This window comes from Polypterus senegalus, chromosome 12 (genome assembly GCF_016835505.1).
Source record: "Polypterus senegalus isolate Bchr_013 chromosome 12, ASM1683550v1, whole genome shotgun sequence".
Taxonomy (NCBI): domain Eukaryota; kingdom Metazoa; phylum Chordata; class Cladistia; order Polypteriformes; family Polypteridae; genus Polypterus; species Polypterus senegalus.
The window spans coordinates 146,735,669-146,754,662 of NC_053165.1; positions in this window are offsets into that span (position 1 = coordinate 146,735,669).

Genomic DNA, 18,994 nt, shown 5'->3' on the forward strand with positions numbered 1-18,994 from the left:
ATTTAGGCAGACAACATAATGATGAAAACCCACATTTTTGGGTGGCACAGTGAGGAAAAACATATTTAAGATGGCAAAGATTCCTGTACAGTGTTCACATTAATCTGGTTGCCATGATGGTGCCTATAGGTTTGCATCTTTAGGGTCAGTTTGTATAGCGATTGGGTTTCACTGTGATTCTGAAAAATACTGGCTCTGTAATGGTGGTTCCTTGTTACTGCTTCCTGACAAAGAAGCATTCCATTCTGGGAGGGGTGCCATGTTTCTTTGGGTTTTGAAAGGGTTCCTAATATACTGTATGTGGACAAAACAGAAATGTTTAAGCTAACTAGCATGATATATAGATAGATGGATGGATAGATCAAGCAAAATTGAAGCTTATTGAACACAACTTATTGTATTGGCTCCACCAATTAGATGAAATAACATAGGGGGTTATCATCCCCCCAGCTCTGTGATGTAATAAAACTATAACAACACCATCAAAACTCCCTTTGGATGTACCATAACAGGTATGCCAAACAAATCAAAAATGTTGGAGCTGGCACTGCATGCCCACAAGTTTTCCTCAAGTCTTTTATTATTCATTTATGGTTATTTATTTATGGAGCCTGTTACAGATCTAAATAAAAGGTTCTTTCTAGAACCTTCTTGTTGATGATTCTTTGACATGGCTCTGAAGAAACACTATTGCACCTTTACTTTTAAGAGTGTTGATTAGACATCTGCATGAAGCTTGCATTTTCTCTTCTTGCACAACTATATTTCCCAAAAATGTTATTTTTTGATTTTGATTTTCCTCCAATATCCAAAAGACATGGAGACTCATGACTAGGCTTTCTTCCTTGTCTGCTTAGTGGTACTCTAGCAGACATTTTAATAGACAATGACGCCATGTGCCACATGCATAAAAGGCATCCTCTACTGTGAAATTTTAATCTGTAAGACTGTTCAATTATAGTCACTTTACACTTAGAGATACACACTCTTCGATAATCTACTGACAGATAATTTATGTTATTTTTGTATTTGTACCTTGTTAGCATACATAAGTTTATTCGTTTCATATGTACACCGACTGCACCAACAATAAAACCACCTGCCTAATATTGTGCATGTCCCCCTCGGGCATCCAAAACAGCTCTGACCCACTGAGATATGAACTCCTCAAGACCTCTGAGCGTGTCCTGTGGTGTCTCCGGCTAGAAGACGTTAACAGCGTATCCCGTAAGTCCTGTAAGTTGCAAGGTGGGGGGCTTGATGGATCTGACTTATTTTTCCAGTACAGCCCACAGATGCTTGATTGGACAAAGATCTGGGGAATTTGGCAGTCAAGTCATTGCCTTGAACTCTTTGTCTTGTTCCTCAAACCATTCCTGAGCAATTTAGTTGCAGTGTGGCAGGGCACATTAACCTGCCCAAAGAGTCCATCACCATGATCAAAAAGAAAACATGACTCATCAGAGCAGGTCACCTTCTTCCATTGCACATGGTCAGGTTCTGCTGCTCACGTCCCCATTGTAGGCACTCTATCTATCTATCTGTCTATTATAGTGCATTTCACTATCTATCTATCTATCTATCTATCTATCTATCTATCTATCTATCTATCTATCTATCTATCTATCTATCTATCTATCTATCTATCTATCTATCTATCTATCTATCTATCTATCTATCTATCTATCTATCTATTATAGTGCATTTCACTATAAGGACTGTAAGTCCTGTAAGTTGCAAGGTGGGGACGCGATTGACTTATTTTTTCAGTGCAACCCACAGGTGCTTGTTTGAAAAGAGATCTGGGGAATTTGGTGGTCAAGTCTATCTATCTATCTATCTATCTATCTATCTATCTATCTATCTATCTATCTATCTATCTATCATAGTGCATTTCACTATCTATCTATCCATCTATTTAAGTGCATTTCACTATCTATCTGTCTATCTGTCTATCTATCTATCTATTTATTATAGTGCATTTCACTATCTATCTATCTATCTATTTAAGTGCATTTCACTATCTATCTGTCTATCTATCTATCTATTTATTATAGTGCATTTCACTATCTATCTATCTATCTATCTATCTATCTATCTATCTATCTATCTATCTATCTATTATAGTGCATTTCACTATCTATCTATCTATCTATCTATCTATCTATCTATCTATCTATCTATCTATCTATCTGTCTCTCTGTCTGTCTGTGTAGCTCATCATTAGCGTGCGCAGTGTCTAACAGCTGTGTCCGCCCAAATGCAAACTTCTTAATAACCCTCTTACATTTAAAAATGTATTTGTAAAAGATTTCTTGTGTTAATAAAAAGTGTTTATTTATTTTTTCGCTGTTTTTCAGACAATCCCATTTGTTTTTATAAACGTTGGATAAAGAGTTTAAGCACATGGTAACAAAACTAAACGTCAATTATGAGGCGTGAAGCGCCTCCTTTTGTTACTGATGTCTGGCTGAGAATGTCAACTGTGATTAGAGCCGCCATAGGAACAAACTGGAGCTGAAGTCACTGGGCAACTGAAAAGCCCCCGAACCTACTGGAAAATGACAGCGAGTGAGCCAAGCAGGACAGCAAGGGACCGACGGTGGGATAGGTGTCGCAGGGTTGGAGCTACTCAGTTCTGTCAAATGAAATCTCGGAGACCTCCGGGAAATGAACGGAATACCGGCATGTAACAAGTTAGCGACATTTCCTTCTGAGATAGCGCGTTCATGGAGTCAGGCCACTTAAATTATCAAATGAAATTCAAACAAGAACGGGGTCAGTTTAGAATCGCCGATTAATGTAACGAGTAAGGGGGCACATGGGGAGTTTGTTAAGCTGAAGGCAGGCTACGGTATAAATGTGATTATTGCACACAAATAAGTCGTCGGTCTCGAAGTCGAACTCATGTCGGCGGAAATGTAAAACTGACAACGCTAACCACCGCACGGCACTCAGTTAGGTAAGAGCACTTTACGGGGTTGTGTGCTTCCTCGTAGAATCATCGCTAGACAAAGAGTCAGTTCATTCTCTAAAGAGCTCTTTGCAATGGTATGTGGCCAAGACATATCTTTAATGTATGTTAGTGATAAAATAAAAGTGGAGGAATAATGTACAGGCAAGATTGAAGTGATATGGACTTGTAATGAGGAGAGATATTGCATACGTGAGGAACAGAGTGGTGGGAATGGATGTACGGGGAAGAAAAAGCAAGGGAGATGAATGGACTGGGTAGGAGGTGCAGGACCGAGCTCTAAGGAGTAGGTTGATCACACACATCGACCCCATATAGAAGTGGGAAAAGATGAAGAGGAAGACGAAGAAGGGTACCTAGGAGGATACAACAGGTCAAGAAAACCTTTACACAATCACGCCTGTAGCCTGATATGTAGCCTGGATCGAAATGAATCAAAGTTCTGTCTGGAATCTTTATAGGATGTTTCTTTTGGAAACCAAAGATGGTTCCCCTATAGCATCACTCTGAAAAAGCACTATGGCACTTTTATTTTTGATCAATCGTTAAACGAGATTTACAGTGCAATTCTTTCATTGGGTCATCCATTGCGCCTAAATTAGGGATAGTAATCAGAGAATGTAAAGGGAGACAAAATGTGCATGTGTGTTTGAGATGAGGGTTTAGCACAAGTATGCACTATTAACAATCCAGTTGATTTATAAATATGGAGTCACTCTTTCACTGATAGACGTCCATCCATCTACTTATTGAAACCGTTAAATCCAACGTCAGTATTTTCACACACATCATATTCTTCCCGTTATCTTTTTAAAACACATCTGTTCCACAGAAACTTGACATATCCCCAATACGCTGGGTCTGTGTCTGTCAATTAGGACAGACAGACAGACAGACAGACAGACAGACAGACAGATAGATAGATAGATAGATAGATAGATAGATAGATAGATAGATAGATAGATATTTTATTACTTTGTTCTCCCTGACCCCGCTTCAAGTCAAAGTTTGAAGAATCTTTAAAGTAGATGGCGTCGAAAAACATCACAATGTATAGGGGTTCCCTGTTACTAAAACTTTACAATTGTATCCACTAAAAGAAATATTTCATAGTACTGTATAAATATTTTTATCTTCCACATTGTTCTGCACCGCATTAAGCAGGTACTTCGGACTCTCCGTGGATGTGCTCGATCCCGCGGTGCATCTTTCTGTGCGCGCCTCACATGCGCGCGCACGGCGGTCCTTCGCCTCACAGCTCAGCTACTGGGCGCGCCTCTGGGCTTCTCAGGCTGCCGTTCACGATCCCCACTTCTGAGCTTTACATTTTCCCCTCTCTTTGCTTATCCCGTTAATTTATTTTTATGAGCCGCCGTGCGGGCATGGTTACAATCGATCTATCAGTCAATATGTTTTTAAATGGGTAGAGCGTTTATATGTTCTGAGTTAAAAATTGGTTTAAAACAAAAGAGAACGTTGCCTAGAACGTTGAAGTACTGATATTTGCTTTGGCGGTACAGAAGAAAATTCGATTTGTTTGCAGGTTTTGTTTCGCTTTATTGAATCAAAGAAAGCGATGGCTCCGGAATCAATACAACATTCACATATGCTATGAGTATGAGGCAAGCTCACCATCCACCAAAAGAGATTTATTATAATGATTATTATTTTATTTTGATCTATTTCGCTTATATTTCATTCCCCGCACTGCATTTAATTTTTTTTTTTTTGCTTTATACTGAAGCATTCCATCTGTTATCTGGTCCCACTTACTCCAGCACGTGGGTCGACAAGCAGCACCCAGCAGACATCTGAAAACCGGGACAAATTAGTGTCGCCAGCCCCCTTGGGCAGTATGTATTGCGAAAAATTCAAGAAAGGCCATCGCATACGTGGGGACGTGGGAACTCGAAAACCAGGTCTAATCGCTGTGTTTTCTTACAGTTTTGGAGTATATGATGATGACAGATATTAGTCTAGTTTAAGACGTTTTGTATCACGAAATGTTGCCACTGATCTCGATTACTGAGGGCCAACATCGGATCTTGAGGGTGTACAGGTATGCGCCTAAATGACTGTGTGAAAGTGCCTCTGCTATAAGATCAGGCCACTGCTGTAAGAGCAAAAGAAGACCTTCGAAATTTCAGGTCAGCTAGCACTTCTAGGAGCTAGGAGCTCGTTCACTGACTAAACTGGAAAGCGAAAATTCAAGACTGGGTTTTGACTATAGCTAGGACTGACACCGGCCAGCATGTTCATGAACTGCTTTAAGTACGATTGATGATGGGAAATTGATGGACTATCTATCTATCTATCTATCTATCTATCTATCTATCTATCTATCTATCTATCTATCTATCTGTTAAGCGAATTGGAAAATGGATGAAACTGATTATGTTATACGAAACAAATTTATCACTGCCCTGGAAAACAGACGTTATTTAAACTTAAGAATTTCGTAAAGTCTGCACAATGATTTAGGTCACTGTGTTTGTTTTACTAGGAGCTCAAATGCCGAAAGTCAGCGAATAACGAGTTGTTGTTCTCTCTTTATTCGTGAATATATGGATCAAGGCAAATAATCAACAAACCATCGAATGTAAAAAATAAGTCATTCATTTTTTTTTAAATAAAAGTTGTCAAGTACTCTGAGAGGCACTTCTTTAAAATAACAATCTATTGCTTAATGCGTACAATAAATACGCTAAAATGGCGCATGCTTGCAAAGGCGCTATATAAAAAAAGTCTGAAGACAATCGATTCCAAAGATCCGAACTCTGATTTTTAAGTACGACCATTAAACGTCGCCGGTGTGACACTGTGTGTGTGTGTATATGTTTGTGACTGTGTGTGTGGAGTGCGTGACCTGCAATGGGTAGGCGACCCTTCTCGGACTTGGTGCAGACCTTGAACCCGCTTCTTTTCATTCTAACGTGGCGCACTTTTCAATTCAGATTAGTTCAATTCAGAACAACGTATAGGTTGTCAATTACATTCAGACTGAACTGGTCGTACCAATGCCAGACAACATATGGACCCTTAAAACAATGCATTAATAAGGCAAAAATCTTGGTCTCCCTGTAATATCGCAATAATTGACTCGTATTGTGATGAACATAAACCCGCACGTTTAGATGCTATAAAAAAAGAAAAGTAAAATACCCACAAAACTTGGTCAGAAAACAGGAGTTCCTTGGCACGAAAGTAAGGAGCGCATTTCCTAACCGTATTTCCAACAGCCCGGGACGGGGCAAATTAAACTCCACTTCAAACCCCCAGCCCGTCCCATTCCAGTGCCGCTCCGCTCGTCAATGCGAACTTGAAATTCTAGGGACTCGTTTTAGACTGGTTAGCTTTTTGCTCCCGCTGCAGGCGATTCTCGTGCAGTTGTCCTTGCTATGAACGTGACATTATCAACTTTATATTTCTTTCGTATGAAAAACAAAGTTTTAAGACCATCATATGTTGCTAACAATGCCCACACACCCCCGTAGTACAGCTGGCTCTGCTGCACCCGAACGCTTATTTTACAAGGAGCTTATTCAGTATGTTGCTTGACTTGTGCATTTTGAATGATACCGTTAAGGTGTTCTCCTAAAATAAATGAAAAATAAAGTTTTAGAATGTTAACAAAGAAACGGAACTACTTTTTCTTCCGCTGGCGCAGGATGAACAAGGGAGTGCTTCGTCCAATGTTTTGCTGTCAGTGACTGACTGTGGATTAGTCTTTGACTCTGCATGACACGTAAAGGCTAATACAGCGAGCGAGCGGAGATGTCCTTAACATTCAATCATGTTTATTCTTTAAGGACACGCGACTAGTCATCAAATTGTAACAGTAGTAAAACAATCCATCTTATGATTAAGCACACTCTTTATTAATAAATATAAATTAAATATACCTTTGATTTAAAAAAGAAGCTGTATTAACTTGATCTTCTGCGCAATGTAAAATTCATTATCGCTTGTGGAGCACCAGTTGTGTTGTATGTGGCACCCCATAAATTGCGATTAGTTACCGATACTTTAATGTTAGTGCAATCGTAATTTACATTTGTGTATAAATATACAGTTTCAGTGTGTTTTGATTGTAGCGATCAGAAGATAAGGCAAGACAGAAGAAGGAAACGCCAGTCAGTTTTTATTTTGTTTCGCGCGTATCGCCTAGAGCGCCAGCACAGCACCTTTAACAAGCCTCTCAGAAATAAAATGCAAGTCACTTTAAGTCCATAATGACAGTAACACAAGATAACGAATGCGATTGGAGGGCTATATTTTTTCATATAGCGCCTTTCACAATGGGCAGCATCGCAAAAGTATAACGTGAAGCTACAGAAGATAATGTGGCACATTAAGGTAACGCAAAATAATATTAGACACAGTCACTCAACAAGCTGTCCATCAGTTATTTTTATTCCTCCCTTCGAGTTGCGCGTACTGCCATAAGTCGCTTTATAAACCCTCAGTTAATGAAGTTAGCGTGATGTGTCGCGCGGCGGAGCTGGAATGTCATTTATCCATCCATTATCCAACCCGCTATATCCTAACTACAGGGTCACGGGGGTCTGCCGGAGCCAATCCCAGCCAACACAGGGCGCAAGGCAGGAAACAAACCCCGGGCAGGGTGCCAGCCCACCGCAGGGCGCGCGCACACACACACACACACACACACACACATCCACACACTTGGGACAATTTAAAATCGCCAGTGCACCTAACCTGCATGTCTTTGGTCTGTGGGAGGAAACCGGAGGAAACCCACGCACACACGGGGAGAACATGCAACCTCCACGCACGGAGGTCTCCTAACTGCGAGGCAGCAGCGCCACCCACTGCGCCACCGTGCCGCCCGCTGGAATGTCAATCAAACTTTAATTTTATGTAGCGCCATTTATAGCGCAGATAACACACTTGAAAGATTTACTACAAAGCCTCTCTAATTAAGAGCTCTGTCAGACGGTACCATAACAGCACCTTTCACAGCAAGCGCAATCACAGAGTCAAAGCAACACAATATAACGAATTAGTCAATATTATTATATAGCGCCAATCACATCAGAGGCCGCGGCTTCGCTTTGTAGGCCATTTGGAGATAAAGGCGAACAGTAAATCATTCATTCCTATTTATTGTATAGCTCTTTTCACAGTCAGCTCCATCACAGATTTTTACAAAAGGTACACTAATATAACGCAAAGCAAGTCAATATAACGAGTTTATCAATATTTTATATAACGCCAGTCACATCAGAAACTATGGATAGACACTTTACAAACCATAAAGAAATATTCAAAGCTGTTCTAGAGAAAAAGAAAAACTAAACAGTAAACCATTCATTAGTAATGAGTCGTTAGTATATATTATATAGAGCCTTTCAGAGAGCTTACCAGCACACATTAATGACACACACCAGTTCAGGATCATGGCGTGTAATAATGTTTTGGGTATTCCCGAGACAGCTTGTGAAGGTACTTCTTCTGAAAGGTGCTTTATCAAATAAAGCATGACTGATAATTTACTCACCAGTTTGTGTATACCTCGGTGCTTGGTAAATTGGTTTGTGAGTTAAAACTGTCAGTCACTATTTATATTTCATAGCAATTTGCTGAGTAAGAACCTTCATAAATTACAAAACACTAAGGAATACACTTAACCTGAACTGCTATCATATGCTGATGTTGTGTACTCCTGAGTGTCTGGTGTTGGTGCTCACTATGAAAGATGCTATATAATGTAAAGAATAACTGACAGTTGAGAATTGAATACCACACAATCTACCGAGGAACACAATATCATCGGATAGTCCTTCTTTATATAATTCAGCACCTTTCAGAGAGAGCACCATCACAAGTGTCTGTACTTTACAAAGCACTCAGGAATATACAAGGTGAAACAAAGATAATAAGCTGGCGTATCAGCCATACCTTATATTGTATAGTACCTTTCAGAACAATTATAATCACAAGGTACCTTACAGGGCACTCAAGAACACAGGAAGTAGTGTATTGGAACAAAATGACAGCACAATTCTTTACACTATTTTAGCAGCTGTTTTACAAAATTCTGCAGGTATACACAGTCGGCCATGACTGCAGCAACCCCAAGAGTCACTGTAAGTTGTTTGTTGCTTCATATAACCGTCAGACAGAGGGGGATTTATCTCTTTCCCTTTTTCTGTATGATTTTATAAAGTTTCTAGGACTCTAGGATTTTATTTGTTGATTTAGCCGCACCACAAAGTAAGAATCAACTTCCTTGGCCTGCACTCATGTTAGCTCCCTGTCCACTTTTGAATGTTTCTCTTACCGCCGGTATCTCTGCTGTGCTTAGTGGGTCAGGCTGACCTTCTCTTCATTGCATTGTTTTTTTTTTTTTGTTTTTTTTTTTATTAACACAGCGTTTTTCTTTTGGGTCTGCATGCAAAACAAAATCTAATCAAAATAATTCTTGAATCCTAACTGTTGCTAGCATAGGAAGTCAATTTCTAACCCATTTAATCTAGACTAGGATCGTGGGGGGGTACTGTAGCCTATCCCAATTAGCATGGGGCACAAAGCAGGTACAAACCCTGGACAGGGCGCCAGCCTGTCATAGTGGCATAGAAAGTCCTGACAAAAAAGGCTGTTACCGTTATTATTTTATATAGCACCTTTGACTGGGACCAATCACAAGGCCTTCAATTCATACATTTGGTGGTGGGAAGCATAAAGTGAGCAGATTGCTAATCATTATGGATTTTTTGCAACACATTCCATAAAAATATAAAGCACTCGTCTAATACAAAGTAATGTGAGACACAACTTAGACTATCGATTAGTATTTACTTAACATAGAGTTTGACAGACTGTCAGAGAAAGCACCTTAATAAGGTACTTTTCAACACACCCTGAAGTATCCAAAACATTGTTGAACCTCACTATAGAGGTTTATATACCACTTTCAGCAAGGTCCAGTCCCAGCCTTCTTACTGAGCACAAACTCAAATCAGTTCATTTCTACAAAGCTCTCTCTATATACTGAACACTGAGTCCATCCATTCATTTTAGAAACCTGCTTTGTCCTGAGCAGGGCTGTAGGGGAGCTGGAGCCTATCCCTGCAAACACTGGGTGCAAGGCAGGAACAATCCTCCAACGTTGTGCCAGCCCATCACAGGGTGAACACAGAGACACACACACACACACAAGCCAATCCACCTAGCCTGCATGTCTTTGGACTGAGGGAGGAAACCGGAACACTGGAGGAAATTCTCAAGAACACAGGGAGACCATGCAAACTCCACACAAGGAGCACCTGGGCTATGAACCCTGGTCTCCTTGTTGGGAAGGAGCTGTGCTAATACCACTGCACTACCAGGCCGACCTGAGCATTTGGTGTTTACACATATTTCTTTAATTATAATATTAAAGTAAGAAACTTTGAATCAGTTAACATATTTCAAGGAAATAAATGGTAACACAGTAGTGTAAAGCCATGTATGTAATACTAAACACTATGGCACCTCTACTTTTAAGAGTGTTGATTAGACATCTGCATTTGAGCTACTTTTTGTATGAAAATGTGCTATATAAATAAATGTTGTTGTTGTTGTTGTTAGGTTTTCTTCCTTGTCTGCTTAGTGGTACTCTAGCAGACATTTTAATAGACAATGACGCCATGTGCCACATGCATAAAAGGCATCCTCTACTGTGAAATTTTAATCTGTAAGACTGTTCAATTATAATCACTTTACACTTAGAGATACACACTCTTCGATAATCTACTGACAGATAATTTATGTTATTTTTTGTATTTGTACCTTGTTAGCATACATAAGTTTATTCGTTTCATATGTACACCGACTGCACCAACAATAAAACCACCTGCCTAATATTGTGCATGTCCCCCTCGGGCATCCAAAACAGCTCTGACCCACTGAGATATGAACTCCTCAAGACCTCTGAGCGTGTCCTGTGGTGTCTCCGGCTAGAAGACGTTAACAGCGTATCCCGTAAGTCCTGTAAGTTGCAAGGTGGGGGGCGCGATGGACTTATTTTTCCAGTACAACCCACAGGTGCTTGTTTGAAAAGAGATCTGGGGAATTTGGTGGTCAAGTCTATCTATCTATCTATCTATCTATCTATCTATCTATCTATCTATCTATCTATCTATTATATAGTGCCTTTTCTATCTATCTATCTATCTATCTATCTATCTATCTATCTATCTATCTATCTATCTATCTATCTATTTATTATAGTGCATTTCACTGTCTATCTATCTATCTATCTATCTATCTATCTATCTATCTATCTATCTATCTATCTATTATAGTGCATTTCACTGTCTATCTATCTATCTATCTATCTATCTATCTATCTATCTATCTATCTATCTATTTATTATAGTGCATTTCACTGTCTATCTATCTATCTATCTATCTATCTATCTATCTATCTATCTATCTATCTATCTATTATATAGTGCCTTTTCTATCTATCTATCTATCTATCTATCTATCTATCTATCTATCTATCTATTATAGTGCATTTCACTGTCTATCTATCTATCTATTATAGTGCATTTCACTATCTATCTATCTATCTATTATAGTGCATTTCACTATCTATCTATTATATAGTGCCTTTCACATGAATCTATCTATCTATCTAACACCCTTGTGTTACGTATTTTATTGTTATTCTTGAATTATCATGTGTCATATTTTAATGCATTTTCTATTATGTCAGTTATAACATATTGTCTGTTTAAATGTATCCCTCTATTTACTATACTGTATAATAAAATTCTAAGGTTTGTGTGTCTGGCACCTCAGAGCAGTCTGATTGGTCAGTTTGACTTTTGAAAGTGTAAGTGTAAGTGTGGGACACCCAATGAGGAGTAAAGGTGTAGGAAGGCATGCTGAAACGTGCCTACAAAGACAGGAGGTATGAAAGTGGGGAAGAGTTGAGCACCACAAAATGAAAAAATCTGAGAGGCAACCTTTACAGGAATGCATTTGAGAGAGGGAGGGCCAGTTAAGAGAGGAAGAGACCTAAAGGGACACATTGGGCTGATGATATCAAATGTTTTAAAATGTATTCTATTGCCCATTTGATGGGTAGTGTGGCCAGTTGTATAATAAAACACAAAGGTCTGTCTGTCCAGTCTCTTAGAGCAATCTGATTTGTCAGTTTGGCTTTGGTGACATGACGAAAGAGGAAGTACAAGTGTGAGACTCATGAGGAGGAGTAAAGGCGTATTAGGCATACTGTGAGAGTTGCCCTCAGTTTCATAAAGAATAAAACCTGACAGAAGGCAAGAAAGGTGCATCAAAAATATTGACAGAGTCAGAGAAGCAGGCTTTACAGGAACATACTCGACAGAGGGAGCACCGGTGACGAGATGTTCAAACACATGCAGATAAAGAGGAAAGGCACTGAAGGTACACACAGAACAAGAGACAGCAAATATTTTTTAAACAATACTATTATCTGTCTTCAACAGGTACCCTGCAAGCCTGGGGATCCCCTTCCTGGCTCTGTCGAGGTACCACCCTGCAACAAGAGGGAGCACTATTACTAACACTGTCTTTTTTCACACTCAGTTCCCACAGACGTCCCCAAGAAGACGCAAAACGCCCATCTTCAGCTTTGAGATGGCCTCGTCTCTTCCAGTGGGGGAACATGATAAAATCATACAGTCATTGGCAGTCATTTTTGAAATTCAGTCAATGGAAATTGAACTCCTGCTGACGAAGCCTGTTTTTTTAAACTGTTGCCGGGGCAGGTCAGCTTTTCTTTAAGCAGACACACTTACAGAGCAATTTTCTTTTGTGCTTTTTTTCTCAGTTTTGGTCATATACCTGTAAATTAAGCACGGTGACCTGGCTGGTACCCCAGCTGTTCCTCCTGGCTCTTGCCTGATCTGTCCACCGATTACTATATACAGTAATCAATATATATATATAATGTTACGTGTGTGCACATGGGAGGCAGCATTAAGGCTCTAGTGAATGTAATTACCTGTCCAGCCAGAGGTTGGCACTGTTATCTGATCCTTTCTTCTTTCTTTGAGATTGACGACTCTTCCATCAACAACAACATTCATTTATATAGCACATTTTCATACAAATAATGTAGCTCAAAGTGCTTAATCACTAACGTCATCTCCGGTGTCCACCCTCCTGGACCCTCCCCTTCCTGCCATCTGTCACCATAACCTGGAAAATCATCTACCTGCTTCAATTCTGTATTGGACTCATATCTGCAAAGACACCTCCACAACTAATTGCGTGTTTATTTCCATAAACCCTATCAGATTATATGGGGTTACAATGGTGATACCCAACTCTTTATCTGTGTTCTTTGTATCATTTTACAGTATCTACCTGTATATTGACACATGTACAGAGCGCAATGGATTTCTGACTTGCATGTGGTAATCGACAAGCAACATCTCGTCTCTCCCCAGCGCCATGTTCAGTGAGTAGCACTACCTTACCTCAAAACTCCTGTCATCCTTACTTGAATAATGCCAGGAGATATTTGTCACTAGCAGACATGTTATTAAATAAAAAACTCTCCATTTTACTGCTTTATTATAAATAAACATTTTTGTGACACCCTTAAATGTACATTTCCGTGTACTTTGTTGATTCTTACTAACGTGCTCTTTATCTTTCCACTGTATACATTTCTGTGTTCTTTGCTAATCCCTTTGTTATTTTGCCAAGTGCTCAGAGCCAACATCGTGTAAAGACTGTGACATATAAATAAATTGAGAAATATGGTATATTTGTGTGTACATACTATGCAGAGTTTGTAAAATGTTTAAACAAATAAAATAATGAAACAAATTAGTTTAAGTCTCATTCTGGCAGGGTTCATTCCCACTGGACTTCCCCATCCTCCTGCACTAAAATATCAGATGTTTGACTCATCTAATTATAGTTCAGTGTAGTCTACAAAAACGTTTTGTACGTAGATGGTAAAAGACATGTTTGTGGTATTTAGACAAACGAGGCATAAATCCTGGTTGAGTGCATATAATTTGAGGTTTGATTTTCTTTTTTGCTCTGTAGCATGTCAATGCAGGAGCAGGAATTGTGAACACAATGAGACACCACATAAACTGTGATGGGTATTGGCATGCAAAGCTCTCTTTGGTGTACACATTCATAAAAAGAGCTTGACTTAGAGGAATGTTAGTCTCGTATTAGTCAGAAATAGGAAAGCATTTTAAATGTGTGCAGCATATTTATATTTAAATTTATATATATTGTGGACGCTGGCCCGGACACAGACAGACGGACAACATAGTTCACCCAACACACTGTTTATTTACACTATATACAAATTTACCGTGCACTCCAATCCCCAGTGCCTCCAGCACCGATCCCCCAAAGTCCAGGCCTTACAGTCAAACAATGCCTTCCTGGCCGCCTCCAGTCCTCTCTCCAGCTCCGTCCTTCTTCCACCCGACTTCCGCCCATGACTGGAGGGAGGCGGCCCCTTTTATAGGAACCCGGATGGGCTCCAGCTGCTTCCCGGCAATCAGTCCTAGCCACACCCCAGTGTGGTGGAAGTGCCGGCTGCGCACCCGGAAGCCGTCCGGGTGTCCCCTGTCGTCTTCCCCCCAGCACTTCCTGGTGTGGCGGAAGTGCAGGTCTCCAGGGTTCCTCAGGCACCTGGGCGCCGCCTGGCAGTGGCCACGGGTCCCTACAGGGCTGGGCTTCCAACATAACCAGGACAGACGCCCCCTTGCGGTCTGGAGGAGGCACAAGCCCTCCTCTGGTCCTCCTCGGTTTCCCGGCCGGGCTCCTTCCCCGGCCCGGGACCACACGGGATATTCCGGAATCGTGGCGCCGCCTGGCGGTGGCCACGGATCCCTACAGGGCTGGGCTTCCAAGCCCTGTACCCGAGGCCCCCAACATTACCAGGACGGATGCCCCCTCGCGGTCTGGAGGAGGTACAAGCCCTCCTCTGGTCCTCCTGGGCGTCCTCCTGCCCCGGCCGGGGACCACAATATATATAGAGAGAGAGAGACTTGAGACAGGGATGCCGTCATTAGCATGGCTGCCTCGCACCTCTGGTGACTACAGTTTTATTCACGGTCCTGTCACGGGACTTTGCCATGTCTGTGTGTCTTTATTTTCTGGTTAATTGGTATGTCCTCCAAAACCCAAAGCCATGCAGGCTAGATTTATTCTAATATGGGCCCAATGAGCCCTGCGATATACTCGGACCCCATTGACAGTTGTTCGCTGCCCAGTGCTTTAATGGTAAATGTGGGTTTGGCAAATGAATAGATGAATGGGAGCGCACTACTTTACAGCCAACAGACAGAGACAAATCAGGTAGCCTTTTGTAGAGAACAATGGTCTTTGTTCAACTTTCCATTCTGAATGAGCTTATTGTATTTATCTTGAAATATTACAAAGCCGTCTAGAAAAAACCTGAACTGCTCTGTCTGTCTTCTCATCCCAGACCCTTAATGAAAACAAGACTACGCTCATTGAGCAGGATGTTTACACCAACACAAACACACGCACACACAATGTTCATGTTGTTAAGTGACAACACAAACAAAGCTCTTCTCGACCCGCATTTGGACGTCTGTTGATGAAATATGTGCAAGCAGTCAATGCCATGTTGTTTGTACCATGATGAACGGTGGGAAATTCTATGAAAAATACTCTTCTCTTGTTACAAGCCATAAACAAACATAAATGACATTAGCAGTTGAAATGGTTGTGCAGCTACAGACAAACCTCTGAGATGCACATAAATGTGATGACATGCATAGTCAGGGGACATGAAACCCTGAGCCTGAAAGTCAATACAGCAAAATAGACAGGCAGTTTCAAAAAGACTCTCTAGGTTTGATAAACAGCTACTGGCCTGGCAAAGGTTATTTATACTTTAATGAGTAATCATCGTGCGGGCTGATGGCTGTCTAATGTTGTAATGGGCTTTAAATGTTGAATTGTACACCCTTTGTGCATTTATGTCATATTTGGAGTTCCTTCACATTCACAAATTGAATCATGGATGTACACAACACAATGGCACAGGTTTTCATTTTCATTGGCACAAAGCATGCCATGTAAACAAATAGAACAGAAATAGAAAATTGAGGCAGCATGGTGGCACAGTGGCTGGCACACCAACCTCACAAACCGAAAGCTCTGGATTCAGACTCTGGTCATTGCATATGCGGTATAATATATATGTCTGAAGACAACCGACGAGGGAACTGTGCTCCAACATGGGTGGGGACACTGAGTGTCACATTTCTAAACCAATCCAGTTCCTCAAGAAGGCGGTGCTTAAAGTAGAGTTGGAGATTTTGAACTACAGAGAGTAGAGGTGCTCTCGTCAATCTGCTCAGAAAGATTACAAATTTCTGTATACAGTGAACTGTCTACAGTCGAAAAGATTCTCGATTATAAAAGATGAGACTTTCACGGAAATAATTTCAACTCCCACAAGAGATAATTTTAGGTCCCACGAGATGTTTTGCCAAGAGATTTTGCCAAGTCCTGCCTTCCTCTCAAACATTTACAATGACGCTCACGGTCCACTCACTTCTCATTTGTGTGAATGCTATTGTCAGACACAGTTTCTGCATTCTCAGCTACAAGTGGGGTCGGAAATAAAAGACAAAGAGTAGAAGACAAAGTATAACGTCATAAAGAGGTTCAAAACATTGGCACGATACACATGCAGAGCAGGTTAGAGATTATGACAGTAATAATATTAAAAAGTCTCCGAAAACTGACAGTAAAGATTACATTAGCACTAACAGAAATTATTACTCGGTGAAATAACAGAACAGTGAAAAGAGATTGAATATATGGACATAAGCGATATGACAGAAATATGTAGATATAGGTGGATTGGCGATTCTAAATTGGCCCTAGTGTGTGGGTGTGTTTGTGTGTGTCCTGCGGTGGGTTGGCACCCTGCCCAGGACTGGTTCCTGCCTTGTGCCCTGTGTTGGCTGGGATTGGCTCCAGCAGACCCCCGTGACCCTGTATTCGGATTCAGCGGGTTAGAAAATGGATGGATGGATTGTCGGCTTTAAACATTAAGTCGGAGACTTGTAGATCGTCTAATTCATGTTGCCATCAGGGAAAAGTAGTGTTTCTTCCCAATGAAGAGGCGTATCCGTGAGAATTAAAAGATTTGTTGTTCAAGCCATTAAAATGATCATAGTCACATTGAGCTCTCTATTTGAGTTCTTTCACAAGGCTTTAACTGCACTTTTTTCAAAGAAAGGCAGAAGCTCAGTCCATTCTTAGCCTAATGACTGACCAATTTTTTAAATCTCTCTCCCTTCATATTTGTTATGACTGTTTTTTCTTATTAATTCTCACCTTTTCTCCTTGTGTCTGCCCTGGCTCCTATAGTCTGTTTCATTCATCTATCTATCTATCTATCTATCTATCTATCTATCTATCTATCTATCTATCTATCTATCTATCTATCTATCTATCTATCTATCTATCTATCTATCCACATATATTTTTCTATATATCCGATTGAAATCAGTCATTTAATTCAAATGTCAGAAAGCTGAGTTGCGCTGTCATACTGTATGTCATACTATAATGCATTCACGCACAGCGCGTCAATGACTGCTAGGCGGCATTTCGCAGACACCTAACTGACACTCCACACAGAGCAGTGTGTTTATATGTTCGCTCCAAAAGCAGATAGCAAGACGCTTCTTTTTCCGAGAATATAAATTATGCAGATTTCCGCGCGAACGCCTCATTGTTTCGCGTGTTTCCCGAGTTACGTCACTGTCGCTTCACACGCAATCTCTCCGAGAGCTCCAGGCGCTTCTTCGAGGTCAACCATGGAGGAATCTGACAGTTTTCCTTTTTTCCAGCTGTTCACAACTTGATCCACCTTGAGTTGCGTAAGAAGCACGCCACTTTTTCAATCCCCATTTTTGGCTTTTATTTCTGTGTGAAAAGTTGTTATACATTGCTTTTAGCGTTTTACATAGGGAAATAACGTCGCCAGATTTATCTGCTAACACATTCTTCAGATTTAATAGTTTTACTAATGTAATCGTATTAACAGGATTGTGGTTACCCTTCTTTGCAGGTGTGCCTATATGCGCTTGTGGTCACTTTTATTTATAACACTATAGTAAAACTGAAACTGTTTCTAAATGTGATGACATCTTTTTTCCAAATCAAAGTTGAAAAGGGTATTTTATTTAGAAAATCGTAACAGCAGGATATTAGATTGAGATTTGTATTTAAGTAGTTTAATGACATATTGATGTGATGTGTATAGATTTAACTGGCACCACTGCAGCTTGTTCATACACCCTTAGGAAAAAAAAATGCTTGCCAGGGAAGTTAATGGAGCCGCGGACTTCTATCTGATTGAACAACAAACAGAAAGATGGAGACTTGAGCCAACTACAGTGAGCAGGCATTCCTACTACCCCGTTCCCACCTCAATGTCCTCCTGTCTTTCCGGGTTTTTTTTTTCTGTTTTCTCCTCTTCATCGTGGTTTCCTTTGACTGCTCTCTGCCCTCTTTCTCTCCCCGGGCCCCTTTGAACAGTTAGCCTGTTTTGGGGATCATGGGCTGGTATAAACTAAATTTTCATTCACTAACATATTAGGAATTTCATACCGGACATACCACACATTATTTAGAATTGTTATTGTAGTAATGCAATGTATATTATACCCTGCAATAATTAACTGAACAAGCTGTTTAGAAAAATGGACATGTACTATAATATAATATAATATCCATCCATTATCCAACCCGCTATATCCTAACTACAGGGTCACGGGGGTCTGCTGGAGCCAATCCCAGCCAACACAGGGCGCAAGGCAGGAACAAACCCTGGGCAGGGCGCCAGCCCACTGCAGGGCACGTATACACACACACACACCAGGAACAATTTAGAATCGCCAATGCACCTAACCTGCATGTCTTTGGACTGTGGAAGGAAACCGGAGCACCCTGAGGAAACCCACGCAGGCACGGGGAGAACATGCAAACTCCATG